The sequence below is a fragment of the Rhamphochromis longiceps genome, linkage group LG3 (genome assembly GCF_057381845.1).
Source record: "Rhamphochromis longiceps isolate RC_006_pf linkage group LG3, R_longiceps_female_GT1.1, whole genome shotgun sequence".
Lineage (NCBI taxonomy): Eukaryota > Metazoa > Chordata > Actinopteri > Cichliformes > Cichlidae > Rhamphochromis > Rhamphochromis longiceps.
The window spans coordinates 6,635,428-6,644,800 of record NC_140559.1 but is presented as its reverse complement, the minus strand read 5'-3'; positions in this window follow the sequence as shown (position 1 = coordinate 6,644,800).

Here is a 9,373-nt window from a genome sequence, read left to right as displayed (position 1 = left end):
ACATGGATTTTCTATCCTCTTAAAGAAACTGAAAATAAATACATATAGCAATGAAAAATGTCCCGTTACATGAGTGTTTTACACAAAATAATATTAATGTGGTCATTCCCTCACAGGGGTGCCACAACTACACTGTTGTTTTGACAGAGACACAGTGTGTTTATCTAACTTGGCTGAAGCCAAAGTTCTCCAGACAAATTCAGTCTGTTTCTGCCAAGTGTGAACTCACTGGATGAGCGCCAGATACACAGAATCAAAAAGGGATAAATTACTTTTCTTATGTCATGTTCCCGTCACAAACTGGCTCAAGGAGAGGGGAAGCAGGAGTCCACAGATGAAATGTTCCTATAAATAAAGTGGAATTTATTCAAACTTTACCAAAACTTCAACACATCAAATACAAGCAGTTCAGCAGGGAGTGGATGTGTGTTGCATGTGCCAGGTGGATGCAGAGAGAGGCCGGGGCCACGTTCAAACCTGAACACGCTGCACAGTGTTTTGTTCCATTTGTTAGGGATGAATGAAATGCTTCCTTGAAAGGATGTGTGCAGTCACCAGTCTATCTCAGGGCTTTAGACACAACCAACCATTCACATTACAACGGGACTTCTGCTCCTGAACCTCTGCGCACAGCGTCTGCAGGTCGGGGTTGTACGAAGTCACTTTATCTCTACAGGACTGTAAGCTGTCGTCTGTGAGGCGTGAGCGTGTTTGTTTGAACACAGTTCACGGTGGAGAACAGCTGCTGACATAATGTGGATCCGAAGATCCATAACTGGCCTACCTGGGGCTGAAAGTCTCCATAAATGCAGGCGTTTCGGCGGCTACACCGGCTTCCACGAGTGTGACGCTTATTTTGAGAAAATAATAGAATATAAATGTATTTTTATATTTCAATATCACAATAATCTTCCACTGTAGAACTACAAGTTAAAAAAGAACTAACATAAATCAAATCCACTTCAGCTAAATACTTCTCATTTATTTCCATCTTACATGCTGTGACTGCAGCCATTCCCACATCTCTGTGAATGGGACTCATGGACATGGATCAGTGGTTGTTGATCAATGGTCCTGAGAATCTGCATAATTAAGATGAAGGAACGGAGCTCCCAGCCCATCGTTCCTGCAGCTGCTTTCAGTCTTTATGCAAATGTCCTGTTTGTAAGACTGAAACCTGCAGCTGAGACTGAAGACGTCACCTGATGATGACGACACGTTTCTCCCACAAAACGCTGCGTCCAGATGAACAGAAGCAACAGACTCACTTTCCTGGATGATTGAGATGCATCAAGACTTCATTGTGTGTTACTTCTCATTCAGCACAGACACATTATTCCTGTTAGGTCATGTCAGCTGTCACTCAGTACAAGCACAACTGTGAACAACACAAACTTCTCTTCAATGTGTCACAGAAACACTAAGTGTGAGAGCCTGTATGACACACAGGACAGACTGTAAGCTCTGCTGGCTGCACAGCACTTTGTAGCAGTTTTCCAACATGTCCTCCACCCGTGATGTCAGTGGTGGGACCCCAGTCACAGCACTCAGCACCACCTCCTTTAAATGGATTTTATAGCAGTTACTCCCGTTACTCGGTGCAACGCTTCTTAAATGTGTTTTTGCAGGATAAAACACAGCAGGTGGTGTAGAGAGGACGTCAGCTGACGGAGCAGAGGGAGGCAGACTGTGGATAAATGACAGAGTGAGAGGAGAGCAACCATGACAGAAGCACAGGTGTGGCAGATAGAAGTGGCTTTATAGACACTTATTGTCAGTCCTCGTGCATGCTGTGGAAATAAGTGTCTGTGTCATGAGGTGACATGTGAGCTTATCTTTGGTCAATAAAGCTGAACGACCAGTTTTCACTTTGCTTGTTACGCTTGTTTAGTGACGTCTGGGTTTCTGTGGAGCCCGAATTTTGATGAGTTCTGGTGAAATCATCTGAGATCATCTGAGCATCGGTGAAGAGTCAGCAGAGAAAGTGTGGGACAGAAGTTTGCTTTGGACACATGGACTGAAATAAAAAACTAACAAACAGGATTTCCAATGGACAGTATGGAGAAGTGAAAGTACACAAAGGCTGTGCTGGAACACGTGTGTTACACTTTTTGACAGCTGAGAACAAAACACAATATTTTGCATCATCTCTGCAGTGTCTCTTCTTTCCTCTGCTGTTGTGCTTTTAGCTCCAAACTGTTTCAAATGGTTTGTCAGCAAGCTGACCTCTGCAGTACTAACTCCTGACCCGTACAAAGAGCGGGCGTTTCTGACCTTTGACCTGCAGCTGTATGTCTCTCAGTCTCAGTTCTTCTCTCCGTCACTGATGGAGCAGGTGTAGTTGCTGCTGACAGTCAGTCGTTTGTTTTCTCAGAGTGAGGCTGAAGTCTGAACTGTTCAGAGCATCAGGTCTCATCAACGTGCGCTGCTGTAACGCCGCTTTGTCCTCTGAGATCACCAGGTATGAAACCTGAGTGCTGACAGAGCAGCATGTTCCCCCTCATTCACCTCCACCACCACAGCCAAGGCATGCTGGGAAACTGAGGACACACAGACGGAGAACTGAAGTGTCTGCTGTGTGTTCATCTCAGAGTCCTCACAGGTGACACATTAGCTCCAGAACACCAAGCCAGGTGTTTGAAGCCTGACAGGGATTCTTCCCATCCAGAGGGAGGATTTAGCTGCACAACAATGAACATTAGTGTGTAGTTTAGAAACACAGACTGTGCCTGCACTGCATCTAGTGAAGAAAACTGTTACTGCGAGAGAACGAGGCTCCTTTAAAGCAGCTGATATTAAGGTTGAAAAATCAACAATAAGCTGATGTAATCAACGTTTCACAAAATGGTCAGCAGCTAAAATCTGGAGCCGTTCTTTGGTGGTAATTAACAGTTTGTTCTTGTTAGCTAATTATGTAATTAAAGGTAGCAGCAGAAGCCTTGTGTTGAAAGCCCATTCACTCACACATTCACACAGTATGTGTGTGTCTGTGTTACACTGTGGACATCCCTTCTGTTGGAGCGCCATCTTGTGGCAGGTTTAAGAAATGTTCTTCTTGTAAATCCAAACTGATGCACCTCCATAGCAGACTGTGGAGGCTTTCAGTGACATGAAGACTTGATTTATACTGTCATATTCTCCTGTTACACAAAGCACAGCACGCTGAACATGGATGAACTGAAACTCCCAGCATCTGACTGAGGAAAAGCACAAATCATTCTCACACTGACTCCTGCTTGATTTTAGATTTGCTTTCAAATCCTCACACTTTCATATGAAGCACTAAATGGGCTCCAGACTGTTTATCTCAGCTTCCTGTCAAACACACTGCTGCTCACACCGAGGCTCAGTTTACTCCTCCAGCCTGGCTTAACCTGCTGTCTGTTAAAAACAGTCCCACACTCCTCTGTTTAATCCTTCTGATCAGACTCTTTGATTTTGTATTGTTTTTACCTGAAGTTGTGTTTTTGACATGGTTCTGTCTGTGAAATAAACCTCACACACACACTGCTACAGTCCTTCATACACTTAGAAACGAAGCTGCTCCTTTCCTCAGTGCTGACACATAAAGAAGAGTTGGTTTTATATCCAACACGTCTCTGTTCCAGAAAACAGCTTCAGCAGCCTCTGAGTCTGAACTTGGAGTTGGTTATAAGCCACAGGCCTGTGTGCACAGCAATGAGGAAATATAATGCAGTAAGTGAAACATGGATGTGTGGAACAGATTATCCCAAAGGTTGATTCTGTTCATCTGGACGTTCTCAGTGAAACATTTGGTCTCTCGGTCAGGTGACTCCTTTAGTCTCAGCTGACTGCAGGTTTCCAAACCTTTGTCACTGGATCACTCACTTCATCTCCAACGTGTCCCTGACACAGACAGCTGGAGCCGTTACAGCAAAATCATTGATCATCGTTTTTAGAACATTAGCTGGTGTTGGTGGGCAGGCTAGCAGTGCTAATTGTTAGCACTAGTTCTGCTGCTCTCCCTTTGTCTCTGTTATTGTTGGTCTTTAGTGAACAATATAAAGTGTCTTCATGAGACTGTTGCCTAATGTTCAAATGTAGATAACACCACCTGCACCAACCTATTACACAGCACAACCCTCTGGTGTAGCTTTGGCTGGAGCACATATTGGCAGCTCCAGTGACATCACCACTCCATGGTGACATCATCTCTACAGACTGTGGCTGTTACATATCCTCACCTGGTAATAATAAGACTGTCCTCAGCTGCACACAGCTCCAAGATGAACAAACTGAAGTAAATACAAATTAGAGTTACGATAGATTGAAATCTTGTAATCAGAGCTGATTCTTAGTGAAACTCTCACAACATCATATCATGATCCTGGGTTAGTGTCTCGGTCTCAGATCACAACATCAGCACAGGCTTGGCTTGGGTGAGGTATTGAGTGGTTCTTGTCCATGACAGCTGCAGGTACAGTGCCATCAGCCATGCTGCACCACATGTCTGCCCAGGAACATTAGTGTGGCTGAGTCTCATGTAAACATTGTGCTAAAGTGGTGGGAAAGTGGCTGCAAGCTGGCTGCACTGTGTCCAATACTCTCAGTATGATATCCACAAACCTCTGAGTGTCACAGAGTGGGCCTGTGCTCAGCTCACTGTGCCCCATTCAATTCTACTTGCATAGTTTTACAAGTAAAATTAAATATACAAGTTGCTCAATGATAAGTTATTGTAGTAACAACTAAGTCCATGGTCATTATTTGTTAATAGGAGCTTAAAGCTTCTGCACCAATCATGGAGCAGCAGGTTTAGAGCATGTGGATCTACAAAAGTAAGTCCCAGTAAGATGGGCTGAGCCTTACATACTAGAAGAAACATGTCATTCCCAGCAGATGAAGCGCCCTTTAAAGCAGGATCTCACTTTAAACCTAAAGAACTTGCTATGAGCATGCAGTGCATTCATGGTTATTATTCATACGATTGTGGGGAGCTAATAAAGTGCAACTATCACATTACATTTTATTATTAAATTGTTGTTAACAATCCCTTCACTTCTGCTTATCTAATTCATGGTTGCAGGATGGCTGACAGCTTCCATTAGGCAGGAGGTAATGTCCATTCTGGCCACAGTGCAACCCACAATGTGTAACTGACACTATTATATTGCATTATGTCACATTGTTACATCTTTTTAATAAATGATGACAGTCAGCTGAATTTGCTGCCCCCTTGGTGGAGGACATCAGGATCAGCAGCTGCTGCTCCATCACAAACACCACAGAAGAAGAACAACACTGGATCAGATTATCTGGACGTGTTTGACAGGGACAGTGTTCATGTTCATGGACATCAGGACAAAAACAGACGATGGAAACCTGCCAGATTTGAGCTAAACTGCTCGTTTCCATGTGTAGTCCCTGGGAGGTCACATGACCAACAAAGACACACAAGCTGTGTCCCAAAACGTCGGCTGCATCCTCCGGAGGCCGCATTTGAAGGCCGATGACGTCACAGCCAGGCGACGAAGGCTGTCCCGATTCCTCGACTCCTTCAAATGCGTCCTTCATTCCCCCGAGTTTGAAGGATGGGTCGGGTGTGTCCTTCGTGGCCCACCATATCCCAGAATTCATAGTGCGGCCCAGCCAAATTTCAGCTGCCAACAATGGCGGCCGCTACTAAGTTTTAAAATTTAACGAGGGAGTACTACTTACTTACAATGAATTCCTTACACTATATAATTTTCCCGTCAGTGTTGGGGAATTCTCAATGGTGCTTGGTGCCATACCCTCAGGGACTTTAATGTTATATAAAAACACTGACAGCTCAATATCTGCCTCAGTCACTCTCCCTGATCCAGCTGAGTCAGCAGTGGGAAAAATCTGCTTTTCACAGGAACTTGGTAACAGCAATAAGAGAATACGTAGTTTATTCCAAGAAGATATCATGTCTCTCCCATATATAGAATATCTTACTGGAACCGACATGTTCCAGATATCACCTGGAAGACAGTCTGGATGATCCCATAAATATCTAATTGTGAACAAGGTGAAGGAAATCTCATATAAAATTCTTCATAAATGTTACCCAGCCAGTCACTATATGGTAACATTTAAAAGAGACATAAATACTAATTGAACTTTCTGTGGGGATCATCCAGAAACTGTGGCACATCTCTTTTGGTTCCTCTACACAGAGATTCTGGAAGAATTTAGCAGTTTTGTTATTGTCCATATTTTAAGGGAGTTTTCTTTACGATGGAAAATGTTTTATTCTGTTTCTTTAAGTTCCCCAGGAAGAATGATAAATGTTTTTTTATAAAATATTTGTTAATACTTTTAGCTATTTTATATCCATGAATGTAAGTTTATTAATAAAACACCATATTTCTGCCTTTTTATAAGGATATGAATTGTACATACAATCAATTTCAGACTCAACCAACAAAAAGCCTCTCAGAACAATATTTATATGTTGATTTTTTTCGCCTACTCATATCATCATTTTTTTACTCCTGGTTCTCTATGTTCATGTTCTGGGCCCTGTTTCAGGAAGCCGGTTTAGTGGAAAAACTGAGTAAGTATACCCTGAGTTAACGAAAACTCTGGTTTTTCGGTTTCACAAAGCGAGTTCAGCTGAAGCCTGAGTGAGTCACTATGACGACACACTCCGTGAAGCTAACCTGCCCCCTAGCAGGTTTACTACAACTAACCCTGACTGTCCCCGCCTCTTTGTCGGAAACCTGACAGTAGGAAGTGTCAGACATGGCGTGTCCCTTCCTTGAAGAGCCAGTAGATCTTGAAGCCCAAATACTCCGCAGAGCTCTCCGCCAGGAGAGAGTGATCAGAGCGCGTATGGACATTTTATCATTACCTGATGATTTCCTGTGCGAACGTTACCGTTTCTCAGCACAATCAATAAGTTATTTGAAGAACATCCTCAGGCCATATATTACGCATGTGACACATCGTGGACATCCTCTCAGTCCATTACATATTCTTTGTACCGCACTCCGTTTCTTTGCAAACGGGAGCTTTCTGTACAATATTGGTGACGCTGAGCACGTTTCCAAGGCTACCGTCTGTCGGGCAGTCAGGAATGTTACAGTTGCACTGAAACGTCTCCTGCACTCGTTTGTGGTGTTCCCCGGTCATAGACCCACAAGATTTATCAAAGAGGGATTCCACAAAGTTGCAGGTATCAGGATGAACGAAACTTAATTTATGATGTGGTGATACTTGGACTACTACTTAAATATTACATTTATTTTCAGGGTTCCCAGGCGTGATTGGCTGTATAGATGCACTCACATTCCAATCATTGCTCCTTCAGTAAATGAAGGAGACTATGTGAACAGGAAGTCTTTCCACAGCATTAATGTACAGGTACATAGTTCCCTGTAGCATTTCAAACTAACAAATTATTTCATTATAGTAATGGATGCTAATTTGTGTTCTCTGCACTGTGAAGATCATATGTGATGCTGCCAACATTATCACAAATGTGGAAGCCAAGCGGCCAGGCTCTGTCCATGACTCACAAATATTCCGTGAATGTACACTGAGCACAAAATTTGGACATGGTGAGTTGAAAATACTTTAAAATATATAAAGACCAATTGCTACAGGGACATTTGAACTGAAGTGTACCCTTCTGTCTTAGGAGAGTTCACTGGCTACTTGCTTGGTGATAGGGGGTATCCATGTTTACCCTATTTGCTTACCCCTTACTCTGACCCTGAACCAGGCCCACAGCAGCGATATAATCTGGCTGATTGCAGGACAAGAGCCAGAATTGAAATGACTATCGGAATGCTTAAGGCCCGGTTCCAGTGCCTGGAAAGACTCAGGGTCACCCCAGAAAGGGCATGTGACATTATTGTGGCATGTGTGATTCTTCACAACATTGCCACAATTAGAGGAGAACACTGTCCTTCTGAACCAAACATCAGCAGTGATCCAAACCATGAACATCCTGACCCTCCCACGGACATACAAGATGGAAGCGCAGTCAGAGACACCATATGTCACAATCATTTCTTTTGAACATGTTGAAAGAAGAATAAACAGATTTTTTGTTCAACTGGCTTTATTGGTCGCCTGTATTTCCTGTACACAAAGTATTAAAAGATGTAAACCTCATAAAGTGTCTCTGTTGCTTCCTCCTCTGTAACAGCTGTCAATGTTTCTTCATTATTTTCCTGTAGTAAAGAAATAGACAACATTGCTGTTCTACTGTACACTCATATAATCTGTGGAGTATTACTCACAACTGCATGTTGGTCTGGCTCAACAGGAGGCTGCACCAGATGCAGTACACCATCACCATCAACTGATAGAATATGAGGTTTATACAGGTCACTTATAACTTACAAGGGACCAAATGGCAATTAACAAACATACCAATCACCTTACACTTCATTGTCATTATGCTCTCAAAGACAACCAAGACTGAGGGAAGGCAAAATCAGTCGGAAAATAACTTCACTACAAACAAATTCATTATGGTGAAGAGTTTATCAAATGAATGAGCAGCACCGCAAAGGTGACTGTGAAGAAAGGATGTATGCACATCATGTATTATTTTGAATTTACCCCCTATGTAGGCACTTGTGTCTTGCGGGGTTATTGACTCAGAGGATGTCCCCGCAGAGATGCCTTCGGCCACAGGGCGCCCACTGTTTTGGCTGAGGGCCAACTGCTCAGCCTCTGTGAGTGGTGGTGGTGGAGGACCCCCACCTGTTTTTCGGGCCTCCGCTTTTTTTCTGTTGGCTATAACGGGTCACATTTGAGCATACAGAGTAAGCAAATATGTACTTGTAATGTGCTCAGATAATTTCAATAAGTGCTTACAGACAGAAAATTAATGTAGCCTCTAACTGCAATTGATTTACATCGGACAAACAGACCAAGCACTATGGCTCATAATACAATTACACCTCACCTGTTTGGACTATATTTTTATATTTCATTTTTACTTGCTGCCAGGCACGTTTGGGGCCTGTTGGGTTACACCTGCGCTCACATCACATCACAAAATAAAATGTATAAAATAACAAATAAAATAACATATGATAAAATAACGTGTTAAATGGGTGGAAATCCCTCGATCAATGTTTATATTAACACTCACGCATTGACTCTGTCGGCTTTGTTTTGCCATGCATGCTCCCTGTCTTTTGCAGCTGAGGCTGTGTTACCTTTTTTTCTGCAAAATTTGCATGTTATCGGCATATGCTGCCATCAGAATTTCGGCCTCAAGCGCTGTAAAATACATTGACCGCGCCTTCTTTCCCTCTGTCTCCATGGTGACTCGCTTACTCTGTCCTCCGCTTATCAGGGCTTTATGTATCCTCGTGCACGCGCTTCACTTGGGGTTAAAGCAACTCCGCGTTGATTGAACTAATTG